The sequence below is a fragment of the Adiantum capillus-veneris genome, chromosome 5, assembly GCF_014529385.1.
Source record: "Adiantum capillus-veneris isolate H3 chromosome 5, ASM1452938v2, whole genome shotgun sequence".
NCBI lineage: Eukaryota > Viridiplantae > Streptophyta > Polypodiopsida > Polypodiales > Pteridaceae > Adiantum > Adiantum capillus-veneris.
Genome location: NC_140935.1, coordinates 127,549,522 through 127,574,600, shown reverse-complemented (window position 1 = coordinate 127,574,600; position 25,079 = coordinate 127,549,522). Strand labels below are relative to the sequence as shown.

The window sequence follows — 25,079 nt, the reverse complement described above, 5'->3', positions numbered from 1 at the left end:
CTAGCTCAGGAAGAGAAGAGTCCCATGAAGATTCTAGCTCCTCATGTAAGACATCCATAGAGGTAAAAGCTTCTACACAGCCTCCATCTATAGTAGTGGACCTCCATGAAGCTACAAAAGAATCCACACCTCCCAGTGTTCAAGAATCACCTGATGAACAACTTCAAGTTCGATCCTGGGAGAGTACCTTACCACCCTTGCAGCTTGACGAGGCACCTAGGGTAATAGAAAACTACTGGCAAAAATCCTCACCTATTACCAACTGGAACAATTGGTTTCAAAGGGTGACAAGCTCATTTCAAACGGTATGATCTACCCAAGGAAGGGGGGAGTGTTTGCTGACAGTCATCATTCATTTGCTTCCCTCTCAACCTTTTTCCCTGACCTCTATATCTCCCAATCTTAGGGAATGTACATAAAAAGCTTTATACTCAAAAAAAAAAAAAAAGAGCAAGAGCAATTAGCAAACGAGTATGCACATTAAAGTCAAAACATTGACTCAGACCTACACATGTCACATCTGGTACAGTGAAACAGAAACCTATGCCATAAAACACCTTTGATCCTCATCACTTGAGTGATGGAGGGTAGGTAAGATTAGTACGATAGGAGTGTTTCTGTTTTAGAGTTGAGTGATTAGCAAAGTTCTCTTTTCCCACTGATGTGCCTCCTAGAGGTATTGTTTGTGTTTCATAGTGTGTACAGGAGTGTGTTGCTATTGATAGGATTTGGACCTTCATGGAACCTTTCTCTCGTTCACACTTCAGATCAAGCGCGACCATCGACACAAACAGGTGTTTCTTGTCCATTAGCATTGCCCTTATCTTTTTGCATCTATGTTTGTCTGCTTGATTGTGATTGGTAGCATAATATTCGGCGCATTTTCTTGGTATCAAACATTTAATTCAATGTAATGTTTTGTCATAATCACTTGTCTAGGTTTAAAAATCAAGCAGTCCGACTAAGCTAGTTTGACCAAGCTAGGTATTAGAAATCTTCTCTTAATACCATGGGGAATGCCTTCCTAATAAGCAATGGTTACTTAGGTTCTTAATCCGATTTAGGCAGCATTGTGTGAAATGTACTAGGGCTTTCTAGTGGGCTTAACCCTATTGACCTTTAGCTTAAGTATTATAAAGGGAGTTTACTAATGTGATGAGCCTGGGGAGGGTAACAGTGTTATATGACCCCCCAAAGTTACAAAATTTAAATGCTGAAAATGAACAAGCAAAAAATCAAAGTGCCACAATGTAAAATTTTAAGCTGGAAGAGAAATCTCAGCTTGATTTGGTACTTCACTCACATGTATTGCCTATGGTACTAGAGCCCTAGAGGTTCCCAGTGTGGGCGCTTTTCCTTGAAAAGCAAAAAACCCAAGGCATACAAAATAAGCACACACATCATAATTGAATCACTGTGAAAAGACTTTGGGGGGTCAAAGAAAAAGTAATCAGTCAGGCGATGATTTCATGAGAAATTCCTTTTATGGTAGCTTAACTACAAGGTTTTCTAGATATAGCCTCTAGTCAGCCCTCGAACATGAATACTTGGCTCTCGCAATTAAACAACTTAATTGACCACAGAAAATTAAGAAGCTTACCCATGGTATTAATATTCGATCTCTAGTGCCTTTCGACCATCAAATTAGTGACCCCAGACTTGTTTAATTTTTTACCTTTACATTTGTTTATGCATTTGATTACATTGCAATTTAATGTTCATTGCTAAAAAATTGTTTGAAATTCTTTTACCAATCAATTTGTCTACCTCAAACTGCATATGCTTTTTAAGAGAATGCAATTACTATGCCAATGTTGTTTGATTTTGCAGTGACTGAAGAAGGCTAAGGACATTCATCTCAAATGCTCTTCCACCTCGACGAACCAGCTTCAACTCAATAGCTTCCGAGGACGGAATCTACATCAGGAAGGGGGGCATGTTAACCCTCACGGCTCACGGACACCCCATCACCTACGACGGACGCGTATTATGTATTTGGTAGAGTCAGGTACCGGGCTTGTCGGTCCAATAGGAAAAGGGTAAGAGTGATCGCCGATGAGAGGCGCACTCTAACTGGGACATTCAAGGGATTAGTTGGCTAAGCATGGGCGCCCAAGTGTGAATGGGGTGAGCTCCTATAAAAGCCAACTAAACCTAATTTTTACTCATTCTCTCATTTGTGCAATAGAAGAGTGCTCTTGCTCCATCTCCATCTTCTTCTTCTTCACCTCCTTGTGTGTGTGTGTGTGTGTGTGTGAGAGAGAGAGAGAGAGGGAGAGTGTGTGTGCGATCAAGCATTACGAAGGCACGACGGCGGCGAAGTGGTTGAGCGCGGCACGACTGCAGCTTCTTCTTCATCGCGGCGAGGAATCCACCACGAAGGCGAGCGTAGAGCGGTGAGTGACACACCCTTTGCTCTCTTGAGCTTGCTAGTTTAGGCTTGTTGTGTGCTTGGAGCCATTTATGGCTCGCACACGGTGTATTGGCAAGTCCCTTGCTTCGACAGTGCGGCAAGGAGCGCACATTGTCCTCGAAGCCCGACTCCAATCTCTCGAATTTTAAAAACAAGTGGACACATACCGCATTCTAGCCAATACTAAGGAGGTAGAGCACACATTTACCAAAAACGTGTCATCACTAGCCACTCAAAATCAAGAAAATGTTGCCACCGTTCCCTCCAAAGTGAAGGAGTTCTTACAAGCTCATCGCCATCTTTGGCGAAGGTCTTGCATTGACCATTCGCCTAGGTGGCTTGCTTCCCATTTGGTGGGAAGAGGGAGACAACTTCTCTGGCACTCTAATTAAGCTCAACGAGGACATCCAGCCCATCAAGTTCAATGCTTGCACCATTGAGTGCATACATCACGATCACCACACCAACCAAGGGAGCCTTGTCCTCAAAACTAACGAGGACTGCATGGCACATAATGGCAATCAGGTACAAAACCTGAGAAAAACACACAAAAAAACCATTTCAAAACACCTATAAAATCTCAATTGGCATACACATAGTAATGCATGATGCCCACCTGCAATGTTGATGCGGAACTCTACGCCTGAGTTGGATGAGAACCTTGACCAGTGATCCAACACAATCCACCTGTGATGCCAATGTAGAAGATATGCCTCTAAGCAATGTGCTTGGGAATCTGATGGTGAGGACTTGTAGTCGATGGCAATATATGCATCAAAAGCATGCAACCCAAAGTCTGTAAAAAACTAGAGCATCCTACAATTTGAGGATGAAAATTGCTTGCGTTGTTTACAATTTTGCTAAAAAGCCCTTCAAAAAAATTTGAAGAGCACAAAAAATTGGTCAGGACCTTGAGAATGAGCATAAAAATCCACTTTTAAGTAGCTTAAAATATATCTACAAAAACCTTGACCTGTTCACCCTTGACTTGCAGGCAATGTGGAAATGAGAGTGGAATTTGGAAAAAAGTCCAACTAGAGAGTTGTAGCCCACCTCAATTCCGAGTATCTCAAGCCTTTTTGTGAGGTAGAACTCTGATGCAAAGAGGAGTTGCATATTTCACCTATATTTTGGCTTACCAACTACAAAGCTCCTATGGTCCTCTTGCTTTGATACTAGAGTTGAAGAGTGTGCATGGAGAGAGAGAGAGAGAGAGAGAGAGAGAGAGAGAGTGGGGTGAGGAAGGAGATGAGCTCTCTTGGTGGAGCAGAGTCGCAAAAACGAATGGCTCCTTATTATTTCAGATAAGATGAATTCATGATCATAAGGTTAGTGAGTTGAGGGGTTAGTCACAGTCAGGTCCGACCACATGGCCCACATACTTAGCACAGGCTTGCTTGCTGCAGCCCACTCCATGTTGCTACTTTGCTTTGTCACCTTGCCCTAAGTCGCCATTTGTAGGGCTACTGTCTAAGAGTCACGCACCTGAGTCACAAAAAAGGATGTCAACATAGAAGAGACGAGCATGAGGGAAGACTTTTACTTTGAAAAGCCCACATCATGCCCATATCCACCCACACAAGGAGCTTTGGATGCATTTCTATATAGAAAAAAACATATAATTACTAGGCAAATTACTAGATTGAATACACATATCTAGTAAGAGTGAAAACATGTAATAATGAGAATACTCCTATATGGTTGTAACCATAATATTATAGCTATATAGGCGTTTTAAGTATATAGCAAGAATTTCTTACTAGTTTGTCTCGGATTCTCCTAGATGGCTGTAGCCATAATATTATAGCTATATGAGAGTTTTAACTAACCATGTAGTAAGAAATTCTTCTTTCTCCTACATGGTTGTAGCCACAAAATGCTATCTATGTAGTTGTATTATAATAATTCACATGAATAATCAATTTAACATATCATATACAAATTAGCACATTCGTTTTTACTAAAAGAGATAAAGATTAAATAGAAAACTAAAAATGATCATTTTCATATAGATGTCTTTCAAAAATTCTTACAAAGTCCATCAAACAACTATCCGTCTTTGTCATTGGCTACTTCTACATCCTTTAAAGAAAAAGAGCCAATCTTTTCAAATCGTACAATCATCATGTCTTCTATTAGAAGCTAGGCTACCAAGTCTTCACACATAGTAGAAGAGCTAGTTTCAAACACTTTTCTACAAAAAAAGGAGTTCAAATTTTTTTAAGCGTGTGAAATACCGTGGGCGAGAACTTGAGTGCCATGCTCACTTCGCCTTGTGGTTGTCCGTTGGAACCCAACACCTTGTACTTTGAAGGAGGTAAATGCCCACTTACAAATACTTTATGCAATGGAATTCTGCAAAATTCCACCATATCCAGTGACTTCAGGGCAGTTTCAATATTCATACTTCATTACATACACAAGTTACCCACACACAAATGTGTGGACTAAGTACTAATGTGTGCACATTCAGAGTAATAGATGGTAAAGGATGTACATGCATGTGCACACTAATGCATGGACAACGTACTGATGTGTGCACTCACATAGGACAACGTGCTAATGTGTTCACTCATAGAGGCCAACATGCTAATGTGTGCACGTACTCACATAACAATAGATGGTAAAGACTGCAAAAATGCATGTGAGACCACACGTGGGTAAGCCTACGATTCTCCACCCTACCATTTTTTAGGTAGCCCTTGGCTACCCAAGCACTTTATACATACTAGATACCTTTGGGTTATACAAAGGAGGAAAAGTGCATTTTACAAGGAATGGTTCTGCATTTAGGGGTTAAAAGAAAAAACCCTTTCATTCATGAAAGTGACATCCCATCATTATTACTGGTGAAAACCCCGAAATTGGGATTAATAAAAACATGTAGTCATAACCTCTCTCCCACAAAGCGATACAAACCAGCAACAATCTGAGGCAACACTCAAGATTACGAAAGCATCCACATGAAGACACCATGCATTCGAAGTGCATAACTTACACATGCATCCCACCCCCCATCTCCATACAAATCCAATGGATCCCGCTTAAAAGTCTTGTCTACTTACACAACAGTTGCCGAGAGGATCATCAGCCTAAAAATCATCCTTGTCAAAGAGCTTGATTAAGGCATCGGTCACATCGTTTTCCACTTGGAAAGAGAAAGTCTCATCCCACACAGTTTCTCCTTGCTTACCTATTCAAGAAAACCAGAAAAAATGCCAATTGTTAATTGATCAATACCATCCATGCTTTTGCCTCTGTACAAGAAAAATAGAATGAAGGTCAATGCTGATCACATAACATTCATGCTTTAGCCTCTACAATTGAAACCCATTTGCAGAGCTCAACGTCAAGATTTTGCCTCTATAAATTGAGATAGAATAAAGATTAATGGTAATCAAAAAATAACATTCATGCTTTGGCCTCGATAATTGAAACCCATTTGCAGAACTCAAAAGTGAAGATAACATATGACATATCATTTCTGTAAAGTTGGTAGTAAGAAGGTGACATCCATACCTTCAACGACACGGCTCTTTTGATGCTCCTTATGGCAATAGATGACAGCATAAGGGTCAAATTTTCTAGCTGCAGAATGAAAAATGCTCGATTAGGAGTAATTCTAAGCCCCAGACATGGCATCTTCCACGTTGACAGAACACACCACTTACCAAAGCTATCTGAATCTATGAGACCATGGGCTTCTATCAAATGGATCTCCAAGACTCCATGATGAACCTGCAAAGTACCCACATGCTTGTGGCAAAGCCCCTACTTCTACTACTTGTATTTAAAGGATAGTCAGTAATAGTGACAAAAGCTTTGCCAAACCTTAGGGAAGAACTTGAGACCGATCTCCAGCTCTCTAACGAGCTTTCCATTAGGCTTTTGGACTTTGAACTTGCATGGAGCAAGTTGACGCTGATAGCCATTTTTCAGCTCTCCGTAATTTCCATAGTGAGTTAACCCACCCTACCAAAATCATCCAAACACTGTGGCTATCCCTACCATTTCTTTGTATATAGGTGTGTGTGAGTTTGGGGACTTTTCCCATATCTTCTTAAAAACCCTCAATTAGCTAGTCACTCGGCTAGTTGAGCCAAAAATAAAAAATAAAAAATAAAAAATTATAAGTATATTATGTCCCATTTGTGTGTAAATATTTCATTGTATATAGAGCCTAAATAAAAAGATTTTTCATAATTATTTTGGTATTTATTTGAATATTTCTACCTATGGTGTGTTATTTATGCTATGTACATGGACTCACCATTACCATATTTTTTCTTACCATTTTGCATACTCTTTATTCCATATAAAAATAATTTCATGCAAGCTTCTCTTATTTTTTGTGTAACTCCATTCCAACAAAAATCCAAAACAACTAATTCTATATTTTTTCACTATTGTGGCTAGTTGAGCCAAAAAAATTAAAAATTAAAAATAAAAATTATAAGTATATTATGGCCCATTTGTGTGTAAATATTTCATTGTATATAGAGCCTAAATAAAGGGATTTTTCATAATTATTTTGGTATTTATTTAAATATTTCTACCTATGGTGTGTTATTATGCTATGTACATGGACTCACCATTACCATATTTTTTCTTACCATTTTGCATACTCTTTATTCCATATAAAAATAATTTCATGCAAGCTTCTCTTATTTTTGGTGTAACTACATCCCAACAAAAATCCAAAAAAACTAGTTCTATATTTTTTCACTATTGTGATTTTTTCCTTCCTACATCTATTCTCTATTACTCTCATAAATTAGACCACCAAAAATATTCATCTTTTTATGGTAGACTTATAATGAGAGAGATTTATTTTTGACCCCTTTATATTTTTTCCACCTATATTATTTATATTTGACATGTACATATTTGTTTAGACCCCTCAATATTTGATTTTCTTAGTTGTACTATTCACTTATATCATGATCTCAACAATATCTTCAATTATAGACCTACCAAATAAGGCAAGGGTATGTGGCATGCATGCATGCACTATGGGGGGCTCACTCTTGGAGGTATTCAAAAGAATCATACAAAGAAGGACCTCACAAGGACTTTGTGCAGTGGAAAAAATAGTTGGTTTTGCTAAATTTTTAAAGATCACATGCTCTCCAAATTTGAAAAGGTGATACAAACAAAATTTGTAGCTCGTGGGCTGAACTTTTACCTCAAATTTTTTCATATTTTTGTGAGCTACGAGCTCTGAGCTATGATTTTATTGGTGGATCCCAGTTTGCCCATGCTATGCAGCCACACTTCCTCTTCCACTTTATCATTTTCCTCTTTCACACACACTTCTCCACTCATCATCCCCACCTCTCTCACCACTCCTCTCTGCACCCTACTCACCTTCTTCTCAACCTTGAAGAATAAGAGAAACTATGGTGAACTCATGTCTCCTACACACACTTCCATTCCAAAATTGATCACCTAATCTCATTTTTCCTCATCCATATCTATCAAAAAACCACAAAATTCAGCCTCTTCTCTTGAAAGAAAACATCATGGTGATTGATTACTCATGTTCACTTAACTTGGCTCCCAAGGGAGGTCAAGAGTGGAGAAAAAACATACCATCAAAGCTAGTGGACCGTCAACAAACGTCAAAATTGACCCTACTCACGACGCTTGGAGCATCAACATTGTAAGAAATCCATATTTTCTTACCTATTAAGAGTTTTTTCTTCCTTATTTGTATCCTACTTGGATACTCCCATTGTAAATATCCAATTCCATTTGTAAATCAATACAAATACTAACTCTACTTACTAACACTAACCTACTATGAAAAGTCCTATCACCTCCACTTCTCTCCTCTCTCTCTTCTTCATCTATCCACACCAACTTCTTGATAATTCCAAGCAAAAGAAATTAGATAAGTGCTGAAAATCTAACCTAACCATGGTTAGAGGAGTAACCCTAGCCCCCAAAATTGCTATAAAAGGAGGGTGTAGCTAGCACAAAAGGGGGAGCCATAAGCAAGAGCACTATGCTATAGCAAGAGCACAAAAGGGGGATCCATAAGCAAGAGCTCTTGAGTGGAAGCTCATTATCTTATGCATATGCATGTGTTATATTATGGGTGATTAACAAGGGAACTCTATGCCATTGTAAGAGAGAGAGAGTGATCATTCAATTGAGAGTAGGAAATCTATCATTTCTCCTACTAGTGTAAGCCCAACATTTGCTGAATCAAGGAGGGTGGATTTGGACTAAGCTTGGATAATTTTTCTCTCTTCCAACGTAAAGTAATGGACAACAATGATGTGTAAGTGTCTTGGTGTTTTTTAAGTTCTTGATAGCTTGTCTCTGGGTGTTGTCATCAAGTCAGCCATAAATTCCACATACTGGAAGAAGGCAACAGGGTGGAGAGGACTCCCCTATCCTTAAGTCAGTGATTGGGGTGGCTTTTCTTACGATGTGTTGTGGTGTAATTTACTCAAGCTATGTTGAACAAATACTAATCTCACTTTGATTGGTCGTGACAGATTTGTAAGAAGGTATTAATGCAACAAGCATCCCCTCCCCCTTCTCTCTCTTTCTTACATATATAATTGTGTTTGCTTGATCATTGCCGATACATTTCAAAGCAGCTCTCGCACTCTCTCTCTCTCTCTCTCTCTCTCTCTCTCTCTCTCTCTCTCTCTCTCTCTCTTTACGCGTCCTAGTTAGCATCCAAAACTAGGTGGTGCCTCAAATTTGTGTAGGGTTAGGTTGCGGGTTTGTGTGTGCGTGTTTGTTGTTTTTTTCAACCCCAACCCAATTGAGCATCACGAGAGCCTAGAAGGGTGCTTAGAGGCCACTCTTCTTGTTGCCCGTCCCGGACTGCCTCAATGCTTAAGAGCTGGAGGAATTGGTGGTGGTGGTGGTGATGGTGAGGGGAGGTGTTGCCAACACTTTTCCCATAGTACAGCTCACGATAACTAATACATTTAACAGCAGTTTCAAACCCATCTCATTTAGCGTCCAAGTTGGCAAGTGAGCCAAGATCTCGGCCTGATCATCGCCTATATAAGTTGGAGCACCTGCACAGGCTCGCGGACGCCTTCTCATGCTGCTTATAAATGACGCCCCTTTCTCTACCGCCTCCACTATCCTTGTTATTGCCTCCACCTTCGCAATTGCGAGGCCTCTGCTCCTCACCTGCAATTTCAATGGCGCCACGCCCTCAAGAAAGAGCTGATTCAAAGGGATCCTGCAATGTTTTGTTTCCAGGAAATGACGCAAGGCGGGGGAATGCCTAGAGAGCTGTGCGATATTCAGCAAGGGCTAGCAACTTCGGGGAGCAGGCGAGGGCGCCATGGCTGAGTTAATTGGCAACAGGTTTCGTGCCTTGATTACAACTAGAGATAGGATAGAGAGAGAAATGAAATGTTATATTAAACGACCTATGAGATTCAATCCTTGTGGAATGAATCCAATGTCTGGGTACCAAAATAAAATGAAGGAAAATGAAAGACTAAAATTATCACAGTAAAATCATCATCATCCTTGTTACTGTCCGAGGATGCCCCACATCAGGCGTTGTCTGAGGAGGAAGTATTGCATCGGTCATTGAAGAGCTTCGAGAATCTCGGCCTCTATAAATAGTCATACTAGAAGTCTCCCATATCGTGCTATAATAGTACTGATCCTCTAATGGAGCCTCCATGAGGAATGCTCATCTGGCTGTTGAGTCCTTGCTCTAAAGAAGTGAGTGATCTCCTTCTATGACTGTCTCCCTCTGTCTGGTCTCCTCAAGCGACTCTCCCAAAGTCTACGCAAGTCTAGAAAAAACAACCTGAGGCATCTCTGATCCTGATATCTCATAACTATAGCCAGTGCTCCAATTCCCTCTTTGAGTAGACAGTGAAAGAGGCCTCGTATCTCATAGTGTATCAGACAATGACAAATGTGATGTAACTATGTATACATCTAGGAAGCCTCCCTAGAACCTTGCTCCCAATCAAAGAGCACGAAATTCAGCATACATATCTACTATGGCAATGCTCAAGAAACAAACCTTCCCTTCGAATCTCAAATCATGGATTTCTTTTCTTTCTCACAATTGTCTCTAATTGGATGTAGTGATGTATATCAATTGACTCACATTGCAGCTTCTCACACTATGTCCAAACTTATCACGTTCAATTGGCCCAAACTTATCATATTGAGTGCCATTGGACCCAACCTCCTTGGATATTGAAATCATTTGTATATATATATAAGCTTTTTGCTATCAACCCATCACCGCCCACCAATTGCACTATAGCCTCCCTTCCATGTTCACATATGAGGAGATGAGGACTCTATTGAAATCATAGGATTTGCTCACAAGTTTTCTATCTAGAATGTCGTCTTTTCGACAAGATGCATTGTAGGATAGCCTCTGAAGGGGCAGAAGGAAGGTGCATAGTGTCTGTCATTTATGTCAATAAAATTATTTGTAGCAAGGCAATGGGATACAAGCTAATCTTAACAAGCAATCTCAGATGTGGTTTCTTCCAATGTCGGATGTGGTCTCTCGGAATATTTGATAAGATTTGACCAAAAGGAAAAATTATGTCGTTACATGGTCACATGCTAATTACTGTATGTTGATTGGAATGCTAGCTAAACTAGAGATGGTACATACCAATGTGTTGTGACATAGGCCAAAGGCCACACATCCACCACATGTGACACCATACGTTAACCCTTTTCTTAATACCTTGGACTCAAAAAATGCTAGCAAGATTTTGGTCCACGATTGATGTCCAATAATATTTGAAGATCGAATTGCTGCAGAGAGAAAAAGATGCTACTAGCTTCATAGCTCTCTCTCTCTCTCTCTCTCTCTCTCTCTCTCTCTCTCTCTCTCTCTCTCTCTCTCTCTCTCTCTCTCTCTCTCTCTCTCTCTCTCTCTCTCTCTCTCTCTGTGTCACACACACACACACACACACACACACAGAAACAGTGGCTAGAGACAAACCTGCAGACAAAGCTCCGAGCTGCTTCTGGGAACCTGCGAACTTCAAACTGCTTGTGGAGAAGATCACATTGCTACTGAGAGCAACGCAGAATTCTTTTTTTTATTTTTTTCACTTGGCAGTTGGTAGCTTTTGATGGCGTAGTCGTAGTTTTTTTAGATCTTTTCATCGCGGTGGTTTTTTTCTTTTATAGAGTAGCCACATGGGTTAATGAGAGCGTAGTCCTGCGGTTTTACCTCCTACGCTAACGAAGTAATGAAGCTTTTGAAGAATGCTCTAGATCTTAATTTGAGCATGACAAAAAAATTAATTAATGGTTTAAACTTTAGTCCCCACATTTGTAGACGAGGTCTAGATGAGTAGCTTGAAGTTTGCATGTACAAAGGAGAATTGACGTAGATCTACTTGGGCATCAAATTGATGGCAAGAACCTCTAAAATATAATGTGGACGTGTGGAATAGCATTTTTAAAACTGAAAGGATTTTTCAATGAAATACAAGAGAAACCTCATGAGCCACAATAACAACACAAACAACTTATTAAGGAGCCACAAACACAACACAACGGTTGCGTTGTATGTGAAGCACACCATTGTTCCTCACATCAGCTCAACAAAATCTGCAAAACAGGCTTGGGATATTTTGGATGGTCTTTATGCAAGTCGCAATGAGGCTAAAATTGCTTTGCTGCGTAAAGAGTTAGAGTCAAAGATTATGCATGAGGAAGATGATATGGACACTTACCTTGCTAGTGTCAAGAAGAATCTCATCTGTATCCGCACTTGCTAAACTTGGACTTGTAGTCAAATTTGTGGATGATAGATGTACAGTTCATGATCTCAGTAAGGCTGTCAAATGTATTTTTGTTGGTTATAGTGGTGAAAGCAAAGGTTACAGGTTGTATCATCCGCAAACAAAATGTATTCTGGTTTCACAGGATGTAGTGTTTGTGGAAGATTTTGTTCAGCCCTTGCTGTCATTTACTAGAGATAGTAATGTAAGCTCACAGGACATTTATGACACTTTGTTGCCTCTTTTCGGGTGGTGGAAATACGAATGTAAGGTTCCAATGAGGCAAATGTACAGCCTGTGAGGTTTTCTGAAAATGTTACAGATCAGCCTATTACTGATGCAGATGTACATGATGTACTTGATGAGGAAAGGGCTGAAAATGAGCAGGCTAGAGGTATGCCAAAATGGCTGGTGCACACTTTGCGTGACAGTTAATTGGACGCACCTTTGTCTAGTCGTACTCATTCAGGCTCTTGTCATGCATATTATGCATCAGATTGTTATGCTTTGGTTGTATCTAGCTTACATGATGTTGAGGAGCCTCTGTCGTTTGATGAAGCACAAAATTCAGAAAATTGGATGGCTGCCATGCAATCAGAATATGATGCACTTATAGAAAATGACACATGGACTTTATCTGATTTGCCTCCTGGAAAAAAGTCCATTAGTACGATGTGGGTTTACAAGTTGAAACGCAAGCTGGATGGTGAGATCGATCGCCATAAGGCTCAACTTGTTGCAAAGGGTTATGCACAACAAAGATTTTGATGTATGCATATTGTGGTTTGGTTTTGCATTGACCACTAAATCACTTGGTGTTGTCTTGGATGTAGATACATACGATATTTGGTTGTACACACCTTGCAGCTGACTCTTGGTAGCTAGGATACTTGCTGATCCATGTATCCCAGTGTCTATTAGCTACTGTTTCAATCAATGCAGGCTTCACTTCTTGCAAGGTGGCACGAACATAATATGCGGTTGCAAACCTTGTCGCACAAAATATCTGCAAAGTTTTGTTGGGTGATCTTAATAAAAAAAAGAGCATACGAGAATTGGATGGTAAGGCTGTCAAATGTATTTTTGTTGGTTATAGTGCTGAAAGAAAAGGTTACAGGTTGCATCATCCGCAAACAAAACGTATTCTGGTTTCACGGGATGTAGTGTTTGTGGAAGATTCTATTCAGCCCTTGCTGTCATGTACTAGAGACAGTAATGTAAGCTCACAAGACATCTATGACACTTTGTTGCCTCTTTTCAGGTGGTGGAAATACGAATGTAAGTTCCAATGAGGCAAATGTACAGCCTATGAGGGTTTTTGAAAATGTTACAGATCAGCCTATTACTGATGCAGATGTACTTGATGAGGAAAGGGCTGAAAATGAGCAGGCTAGAGGTATGCCAAAATGGCTGGTGCACACTTTGCGTGGCAGTAAATTGGACGCACCTTTGTCTAGTCGTACTCGTTCAGGCTCTTGCCATGCATCTTATGCATCAGATTGTTATGCTTTGGCTGTGTCTAGCTTACATGATGTTGAGGAGCCTCTGTCTTTTGATGAAGCACAGAATTCAGAAAATTGGATGGCTGCCATGTAATCAGAATATGATGCACTTATAGAAAATGACACATGGACTTTATGTGATTTTCCTCCTCGCAAAACTTCCATTAATATGAAGTGGGTTTACAAGTTGAAACGCAAGCCGGATGGTGAGATCGATCGCCATAAGGCTCGACTTGTTGCAAAGGGTTATGCACAACAAAAATGCATAGATTATGAAGAGACTTTTTCTTCCACTTGTCGTATGACTACTGTGCATTGGCAGCTCATTTTGGTTGGGTTGTACATCAATCAGACATTGTTACTGCTTTCTTAAATGGTGACATATTTGAGGAAGTTTATGTAACGCAACCTCTCGGCTTTGTCATAAAAGGACAAGAGGACAAAGTGTGAAGATGTAAGAAGGCTTTGTATGGGTTGAAGCAATCTCCTCGTGCTTGGTATTAGAAAGCTGACACTCATTTGGTCAAACGAGGCTTTCGTAACAATCCAACAGAAAGCACATTGTATGTAAAGCGTGAGGGTGATGCACTTCTCATTGTGGTCCTTTATGGTGATGATTTGCTGATCATTGGACCAAATGAGAGACATATTTCTGAATTTAAGGCTGATTTGAATGCTACTTTCAAGATGAAAGGTTTGGGGTTGTTGCATCATTACTTGGGTATACAGTTTAAGCAGTGTGATGGTGGTATTGCTTCACCACAAGTGGTTTTTGTTTCATGCTTGGAAATTCATGTATATCATGGTTGAGCAAGAAGCAACCTACTGTGGCCACTGTGAGTTGTGAGGCTGAGTACAAGGCATTCTTCACAGCTACGGTTGAGTGTGTATGGCTCAGACGCCTTATGGCTGATTTGGGTGTTGGACAGGACACTACAAACACTATCTACACTGACAGTCATAGCACATTGGCAGTTTGTGAGGAACCCAATTTTTCATGCTCGCACAAAGCACATTAAAGTGCATTACCACTATGTAAGGGAGAGGCTCTCAGTATGAGAGATCAGCTTGGCTTATGTGCCAACACAGGACAAACTTGAAGATCTTTTCACAAATCCATTGTCTCGTGAGAAGCTTGAAGCTTTTCACAAAGCTTTGGGCTTACTCCCCTTTGTGGACTAATCATGTCCTCAGGGCATGGCACTTCCCTTTAATCATGTGCCAGCTCTTGTTCACCGCATCACTCTAGGGGGGATTTGTTACCATATACATGTGGTAGTGATGTGTGTGCACACACTAGGACCGCTGCGGCATTTTTTCCCTCTTTAGGAGGTTTTTTCCCCCGAGATTTGTATATACGCCCATCACGCTAGGACTATCTATCATTCCATTGCACACTAAGTAACACACTCTCTATTGTGTGCCTTGAGCTTCCTTCATCTTCTCCAAGCTGTGTGTGTTTCTATGCAACCCTATTTCCAACACTTGTGATAAAAGAAGGGATAAAGTATGCAAAATGTAACTCCAAATATCAGTAAGGATGTCTGGTATCTTGCATTTAGTAAATGAATAAAATGCTTTTGTAATCCCTAACAAAGGGTTCAAATAACTAGCAATGACATTTGAATAGAAAACACGACAGTTCATGTTTTTGTTATAGAAAAAATCAGCACTTGATAAGATCTTCTAGAGTCATGGCATTAAAATAATCCACTGTTTTCTTTTGCATGAATTCTTTAAGATATGTACTTGAAAATGTGCAAATTATCTTGACGTTTTCTTTATTATTAATGGTGTTTTTTTGTGTGTTTAGATAGTTTAAAGTGTCAAATAAGAGTAACCTTGCAGGGACCCTTTTGAAAATGAAACCTAAATTGGTGTTCTAATAACAATTTGGTGTTATCCAAAGGGTCTGATTGTATGGTTTATAGTTCAAAGTGTTGAGCTTATATGTGAAGCTACTCAGTATATGGCTTCTCTATATATGGCACCCAAGTCCCCTCTATATATACATCATCTCATGTGTGTATTCTACACACTTTGGGGTTCTACTTCTGTGCTCTCTCCTTCTCTCTCAACGTGGTATCAGAGTAGTACGTTTTTGTTTTCGATTTTTCTCCTAATAAAAATCGATTTTGCAGAAACTACCCGCGATAGGGATTGGAATTGATGTGGTCTACAACTTTACAGATGGAAGTTTTTTTAAATTCTGCACCAATTTTGAGTTATCGTTCACGGACTGCGTACATACCTGAAAAACAGCTTTCGCGTTTTGTTTTTGATTTTTGTGCTAATTGGAAACGATTTTGCAGAAACTAACCGGCATGGAGACCGGAATCGATGTGGTCTACAACTTTGCAGAAGGAAGTTTTTTCAAATTCTGCACCGATTTTGAGTTATCGTTCGCGGACTGCGTACATACTTGAAAAGAAACTTCCGCTTTTTGTTTTTGATTTTTGTGCTAATTGGAATCGATGTGGTCTACAACTTTGCAGAAGAAAGTGTTTTCAAATTCTGCACGGATTTTGAGTTATCGTTTGCGGACTGCGTATATACCTGAAAAGCAACTTTTGCTTTTTGTTTTTTGATTTTTCTGCTAATTGAAAACGATTTTGCAGAAACTACCTGCTAGAGAGACGGGAATCAATGTGGTCTACAACTTTGCAGAAGAAAGTATTTTCAAATTCTGCACCGATTTTGAGTTATCGTTCGCGGACTGCGTACATACCTGAAAAGCAATTTTCGTTTTTTGTTTTTGATTTTTCTACTTATTGAAAACGATTTTGCAGAAACTACTCATAGGGGAGACCGGAATCGATGTGGTCTACAACTTTGCAGAAGAAAGTGTTTTCAAATTCTGCACCAATTTTGAGTTATCGTTCGCGAACTGCGTACATACCTAAAAAGCAATTTCCGCTTTTTGTTTTTTATTTTTCTGCTTATTGAAAATGATTTTGCAGAAACTACCCGCGTGAGAGACCGGAATCGATGTGTTCTACAACTTTGCAGAAGAATCTACCCGCGGTGGGGATTGGAATCGATGTGGTCTATAACTTTGCAGAAGAAAGTTTCTCTAAATTCTGCACCGATTTTGGGTTATCGTCTCGGACTGCGAATATGTTTGAAAATCAAAATTTTACTTTTTGCTTTTGATTTTTCTCATAATTGAAAACTTCTCAATTATATTTTTCTTCATCAATCATATATTTGTTACTGACGTAACTTTACTGCAGAAGCCAGTTACACATCGTTCCGATTCAGTCGAGCCGTTGATGATCGTCCAAATTCTATCGAGCTACTGTTGGTACATGATCTTTTGTTATATGATATACTCGTTCATTGATTCTCGTATAATTATTCTTTTAGAGATATAGTTTACGTCATTTTATTGATAATTTCTCATTGATACCATAGTGATTTTGATGGTACCATGATAATGTTTTGTTAATACTTTGGTCATGGTGATTTTCGTTGATACCATGATGATATGTCATTGATACCATGGTTATTCTCGGTGGTGCCATGATGATATTTCGTTGATACCATGGTTATTCTCGGTGATTCCATGATGATATTTCGTTGATTCCATGGTGATTTTTGTTGATACCATGATGATGTTTTGTTGATACCATGGTTATTCTCGGTGATACCATGATATTGTTTCGTTGATACCATGGTTATTCTCGGTGATGCCATGATGATGTTTCGTTGATACCATGGTTATTCTCGGTGATGCCATGATGTTGTTTCGTTGATACAATGATTATTCTCGGTGATATCATGATGCTTTTCGTTGATACCATGATCATTTATTCATTTTTATTGATATAATGATGATATTTTGTTAATACTTTGATGGTATTCATTGATCACTACATTGATAAATGTTGTTTTATGTAGTATATACACATATCATTTGTATCACGTAATCACACATTTTGTACTTTTACGTTTATACTTTATGTACCATATGTTGTCGTGCGTATATATGTCGTCAAAAGAGTGGTGTCGCGAACCATCTCTTATGGCATTGTGAACGTAATTATTTCATTAACGATGCTAATAATTTTCATGACATGTTTTTTTTTTGGAGTCTATGATCTATGTAGGATTGATCAAAGAATTGATTTTATGAAGACAAACTTGGTGACAATAAAAGATTTATGAAGATATGTTTGGTGATGCCATATTGATGACAACATGAAGACATGTTTGGTGATGCGATATTGATGACAAGCTACACAGCAGATTCACGGAGACACTTTTGATTACAAGCTAATCGATAGCTTTTACACCTCTTTATTGAACCTTTGTATTCATTATTGTATTGATAGGATAGGAGTAATGTAACTCGTCATAAAACATTCATTGTAAAAGGAGTGATGTAGCTCCTCGTAAACATTTGTATATTCAATGATTTTTATAATATAACGGTGGGTGTATATAGAGCTGTGGGTTTTTCCCTTGATCCCCCAAGGGTTTTTTCATCCACAGTTAGGGACCCTTATTTGAGCGGGGGTGTTGAGCTTATATGTGAAGCTACTCAATATATGGCTTCTCTATATATGGCACCTAGGTCCCCTCTATATATACATCATCTCATGTGTGTATTCTACACACTTTGGGGTTCTACTTCTGTGCTCTCTCCTTCTCTGTCAACACAAAGTAACCAATAAAAGCTCAAAACTCAAGTTTCATTTTTAAAATAGGACTTGAATAAGTCCCAAAATTCCTAAATTGGTGTTATCAACTAACCTTGTTGAAAACTTTAAAGAAATCTAGGTTTCAAATACACCTCCACATTGATATTTTGACCTTGTATTCTAGCACAATCTGCAAGATGTAAGTATTTTGATTTAATAAAGCTATAACTTGACGCTAGTGGCCCAAGCTTATGGACATATTTTGAGAAGTTAATGAAACTTTTGAATAATCAAGACAACGTGGGTTGTACTTGTAGCGTATCCAATTTACATTTGAATTGGAATATGGTTTTTTCGTATAGATTGTGATCTAGTTTGTGTTTAGAATTGTATCATTAATATTATTTGGATGAATATAACATAAATTGTTCAAAAAGTTTACAATAATCTCCATCATCCTGTAATATCTTTTCCTCTCTAAGGACAATGTATGCAGTTGTGGTACTTGCAAATCAATGATAGAGTGTGTGAGATATAAAATGTTTTGATCCCTTCCCTTTTATAGCTTCCTCTACAACTATGAGACTTTATTTTGTTTTCTTATTTATATTAGCAACAAATATATCAATTAAGAAACTTAGTTGATGATCGAGCGAGTAATTATGATATTTGTCTATAGTTAGTTGTTTAACTATGCTTAATGAATTTTACTAAAATGAAATTAGGGGCAGACAAACTTACTACAATTACTTGATCCATAGTAAGTGATAAATTACTAGATGAAACACCCTTTGCTATATAGGAGTTTATAAACTACCAGATGAGGATGCGAAAGAGCTAGCTACTATATAGGAGTTCATAACTTACTAGATAAAGACGTCCAAGGACAGGTTTCTATATAGGAGTTTATGACTTACTATATGAACTTCCTAGATCAACACGTCCAAGAGAAAGTTACTATATAGGAGTTTGTGATTTGCTAGATGAATTAGAAAATTTCTATCTTACTTGCTAGATTAAATAGGAAAACTCCTACTTGTAACTAGGAATTATTGAGCATGTACTCTAACTTGCTATCTAGAAACACGTCCAAAGCTCCTTGTGCCATGCTCGCAATATAGAGCCACCTCACACATGCCCACACTATAGCTACTTACCCTCTATTCCATGAGGTTGTGCACAAGCTCATGCAGCGTTTGGATAATTCCTTCCCGACCCAATTTGTGACTCTCTGCAGCTTGGCCACCACACAACACAATTGCATCTGTGTGCGTGGCTGAGTTGTAATCAAGGGCAAGACATCTGTGCACACAAGCATTCTTGGCTAGTTGGTACGAAAACTGACATGCCTTTTCTCACTAAATATCTTTGCAATCAGTTTGCATGTGCTCATGCACACATCAGGCCCCGCTCACAAGCCATGCAGGCATTGGCCTACATATGCCATATTGCACCCTTGAATTTTTGTCGCGCATCGCCAATGCAGTACTATGGGTGGTCCTTCTCTCTATCCGATGTAGCATGCACCCCCGATCATGGGGTCAAGGTTTAAATTGTGAAGGGGTGCATGATGAATAAACATCTTTAAAATGATCGACCATGGCTATCACTGTAGGTATATTTTGTGGTTATAAGAGTTTGTTGTGATTGTCACGTAGATAGCTGCTTTACCATTGATGTGGCAATAGCCGCCCTAATAGCTACCTCAAAGTTACATTCTCTCTCTGCTTCCCCGTCCCTTGCATGGAAATATCTATGGCTTGACTCTCCCTCTCTCATATTGCTCCAATTCCATATATGTTCACTTGATTTTGTAGTCATATTTGGTTGATTGGGAAACCATCTTCGACAATCATAGCCATGAGTTTCCATTGATGATTTTCTTTTTCTTGCATCGTACATTCATGTGGAAGTCCTGAACACGTGGACTAATGAGTATCTCCTACCTTAGCATTGCCTCAAAATATTCTCACGTGTTGTTGTTTGTATTGGCTCTTGTATCTCCTTTGGATGACTGCCTCTTTACTATGGTTTTGATTTGATTCTCTTAGGTTCTCTATTGTATTTTAATCTTAATTTTTATTATGTATATTTATTGTATTCTCATAGTGAGGTTTGTTGCTACTTTCTTAGTTTTACCGTTTTAATGTTTGCTTTTTTCTACAACCATTTACTTAGCGTAGTCCATGTCCGAATCACAAAATCCCCGCACAGATAATCTACCCTTTCCATAACATATGCATGTGTTATGTGTACCTTTTAAGTTCCTAAAAATGCTCTTCATTGCCTCCCAATGTGGTTTTCCAGGGTCAAACGTAAACCAATTAACAACTCCCACTACATAAGCAATATTCAATCGTGTAGCAACCTTGGCATACATCAAAGAACCACATGATGATGCATAAGGAATACCTTTCATAGCATGGGCAGTTGTATCATCTTTTGGGAAATCTTGCTTGCTAAGCTTTTTGTGTGGAGGTAATGGCACCACGAGAGGCTTAGCATCAACCATATTAAGCTTTGTGTGTGGAGGTAATGGCACACCAAGAGGCTTAGCATCAACCATATTAAATCTCTGAAGCAATTTCTTGATTTACGTACTTGTCTTGAGAGAGGGATAAAAGACGCTTCTTTATATCCCTTGCAATGCGCATACCCAAAATATGTTCAGCTACACCCAAATCTTTCATAGAGAAAGCTGAATTTAACTCCTATTTCAAATGAAAAAAATAAAGAGTTTCCTTCTTGCTACCCGTTACAATCAGCATAGAGCCTTTAAGCACTTTCCAAGAGCCACCATCAAATATAGTGTGATAACTCTTGACATCTAGCTGCCCAAGTGAAAGTAGACTTTTCTTGATGCCAGGTACATACCTAACATCATGCAAAATCAGCTCTTGATCGTTTTCAAGTGCCGAGTGTATAGTGCCAACACCCTCAATCTCACATGCATGGTTATTCCCCCCAAGTGAACTTTACCCAGACTACCTGCACTGTATAAAGCAAAAGACTCCAAAGATGGAGTAACATGAAACGAGGCACCACTATCTTCTATCCATGATTGTGAAAAACCATCATTTGCTGTAAGTAATGCATCAGTTACCTATGGTTTTGTGATATACATATTAGTGGCCATTGCCACACTATCATCATGAAGGCATGAGTCAACAACAAGTGCATCATCTGTATCAACAATTTCTTCAATGACAACACTCAAAGCAACATTTGCCTTTACAACTTCCTTAGAAGAAGAGTAATGATGATCATCACTTTTAGCATCATTAGTATCCTTCTTCTTCTTGCCTTGCTGTTTCTTTCTTTCAAGTGCCTGCTTATAATACTTGCAATTAGGCTTAATTTTATGCCCTTTGCATCCACATTGATAGCAAGTAACATCCTGAGAGTTACCCCTACTCTTACTCCTGTTCTTGCGTCTATTGTTTGCATAATTATTCTTCTTTTTAGGCCTGCCTCTTACATTATACACTGACCCGCTGCTTTCTCCGATGGTCTTTCTTCTAATCTCTTCATTGAGAATAGAACCTCGTATACCATCAAAAGTCAAAGCAGCATTGTTGCTCCAAGAGACAACCAAAGCTTCCCTACTGTCAGGCAAAGTCATCAATAAGAAGATAGCCTTGATCTTATCACTGAATGGCTGCAAGCAAGAGTCTTGCAATTGACTTAAGACACCTGTGAAAGCACTCAAGTGTTCAAATGCAGTCTTAGACTCATCCAACTCCATGTTTACAAGCTTCCACATAAGATGCACTTGATTCACAGGAGTTGTGTTCTCATACATATCTGTCAATTTCTTCCAGATAGCATAAGCAATGTCAAGACACCTAATGTTTGTGAGCACCTCATCAGACACCGCCATCTTGATGTAAGCAATAGATTTCTTGTTAAGCCTAGCTCAATCATCCACTACAAGAGATTCTTCATATTAGCGACGCTAGCAGTGTGACGCTCAAATGTGATAATCCACGGCATCGCTACGATCACCGCTATGAGCGTTGCTATATTATTTGTTGCATAGCGACGCCCATAGCAACGCGGATATGACTATCCCGGACTAACAGAATGCTCATGTGATATATATTCAAACTCAAACACTATAAACCTTGGTTTTAGCTTATGTATTGTCATGTATATACATGCAGGGCTTCAAACAAGTATATACAGAGCATGTGTCACATGTGGACCTAGACTTAATGCATGTCGGGTGACCTCAGTGAAGAAGCAAACCTATGAAGGTCATCAAGCGCATCCTCCAGAGAATCACGAGCTACACGACCGTGTTTTGGGAAGAGAGCCACCAAGGATGTCTGCTTGAGCATGGTTAGAGCAAAAGGGGATGTGTGATGATGGTTTGTCCCCAGGGATGAAGAGACTCTCTCTATGGTACGCGTTATCATATTGGCCCAGACTCATGATCAATCACTTGCTCGATCCAATGCACATATTCAAGAATGTGGGTAATTTGTTGTGGGACCATCTCATCGGCAAGAAAGATACTTTGGGGGCCAGAATTGACCTTAGAAATGTGGATCGTATGGAGTAATATTGACAGCAAACAGCACTCGATGGATCAATAAAACTCCCTAAAGCACCATGGATTTTGATAGGAGGCCAAGAACGCAAAGTAAAGGAGATCATTCGATCCGTGTGGACGCCCACTGGCGTAATGCACTCGCTCCGAACATGTTTCACTAAAGAAGGGAAGCTTATTGGTTTGAAGTCACACGACTGGCATAAAATGTGTCAGGTATGTTTGAAGTGGAATATATCATAGTGGGAATACTGAAACATATCCGTCTATGGACTTTAATATCATTGCTAGACATGTTTTGCAGTTTATTTTACCGGTGGCCATTGAGGGATGTTTGTCTCTTGACGTCCATACCACAATCTAAAAACTTGCAAAGTTGGCGCAATGAATCTCACAAAAGCAGATCCATGTAGATTCCATACCATCCGCCAAACTAAACGCTGCAGAGGTTGTATGCATGTTTGAAAAACACTTTCCTACTACCATGCTAACCATTCAAGTGCATCTTCTTGTTCACATAGTTTATCATGTGGAAATAGCTGGCACAGTGCATTCCATATGGATGTTCTTTTTAGAACGTTTCATGAAAACGCTCAAGGGATATATGCGTCAGAAGGCACGTCCGGAAGGTAGCATGGCAGAACGTTGGCTGGTATTAGAGTCCCTAGTTTACATTGGAGAGTGGCCAGAAGGATTTGATAAAGCCCAAAACACGCTACGACAAACCATAGATGATGGGCGCATATCTGGGATTGTCATGTGCAATCTCGGTGTTGAGAAAAAATGATGGAAGTTCTAGAGACTAAAATCAATCGATTTTGCATGCTTCACAATCCAATGATGCAAAAGTGGATTTCACAATACAAGGATGCCAAGCAAGAGCAACAAAGGGTACAAATCCAGTGGAGACGGGGAAGATGACCACCGATGCATTATCCGACGGGACTTGAGAGCCTACCAACATTCATGAGCTTAAGATGGTTGAACAACCAATTGAAAAGCGACAACTGTGCGGCGAACAAGTGACTGAGGAGGAGTGGGAGTACTCTTGGGGTTGTGTGACCAAGGTAAGTTTGCAATGTACGACTTGTGGCTTTCTAGATGTTTGGATGGCCACTCATAATCTTTGTTGGTTGTAGTATAAGTCATACACGGCAGCATGGTGTAAAGGTCGACATTTTAGGGTGGAACAGATCGACAAAAAGAGTTTTACACAAGATTGTGAAATCATGACAAAATTTGAACAGTCTAGTCGACAATGGTCCTCTGATGCAGATCCTGTGATGGCGGAACTCACTTCGGCACACTACAAGAGATTTTGAAGATCGATTATGAAGGATTTTTTGTGGATTTGTTCGACGTGCAATGGTTCAAGATAAACATGGAGGGTTGCAACGCTACTGTGCACAGAGGAGAGTCAGGTTTCCTTAAGGTGGATTCAACTAAAAAATGGACCGACCTAAGAGACACTTTTATACTAAAGGTGCCATATATCGGCTCACCACTCCCACTGCAAAAGCAATGTCTAGCCTTGTGGCCACCATAGCATACATGAGACTGCCCACTGCCAAAGAATATGGTACCTTAGCCATTTCTGCTTGCTTAGAATTAGATTTGGGTACATCTTCCTTGTTGAGTTTCAAGAATGCCTGGATTGGGGTACTCAATGCTTTCCCCCTTGCATATTGAAACGCTGCAAAAATTTCTCAAAGTATGTTTCCTAAGATAACTCAAGAATACAACGTTTTCGGTCTCCTTTGTATTAAGTATGGAGCCTGATTTACCCCTTGTAATTTTCTGTATTAAAAATGCACATTTCTAAGGCCCCCGTTATGAGGAGCAGCCATCGTGCGTGAAGAAAAATCACTCACCGGAAAAAAAAATCACTCACTGGAAACCAAAATTTTCATGGCTGTAAGTAATTCTATCTCAGGCACAAATACTCTTAAGTTTGATGATGTTATGGGTGTTCTCCTAAGCGAGGAAATGCAAAGGAGAAGCACATGAGAATCATCAAGTGCTGCACTATCAGTGGAAATAAGAGGAAGGCCCAAGGAGAGGTTTAAAAACCCAAAGGGTCGTGATCGCTCAAGGCGGAGCAAGTCACACACAAAGTCAGTTCTTGAATGTTGGAACTGCGGCAAGAAGGGCCAGGTCAAGAAGGATTGCTGGTCCAAGAAGAAGAAGGAGACAAAGTCTCAAGACAACAAG

The 25,079-nt window shown here is 39.5% G+C and overlaps 1 pseudogene; it reads right to left on the bottom strand.

Annotated features, from left to right (window-relative positions):
• Window positions 1-2,797: 2,797 nt before the first annotated feature.
• Window positions 2,798-10,082, bottom strand: LOC147458084 (uncharacterized; annotated as a pseudogene).
• Window positions 10,083-25,079: the final 14,997 nt, after the last annotated feature.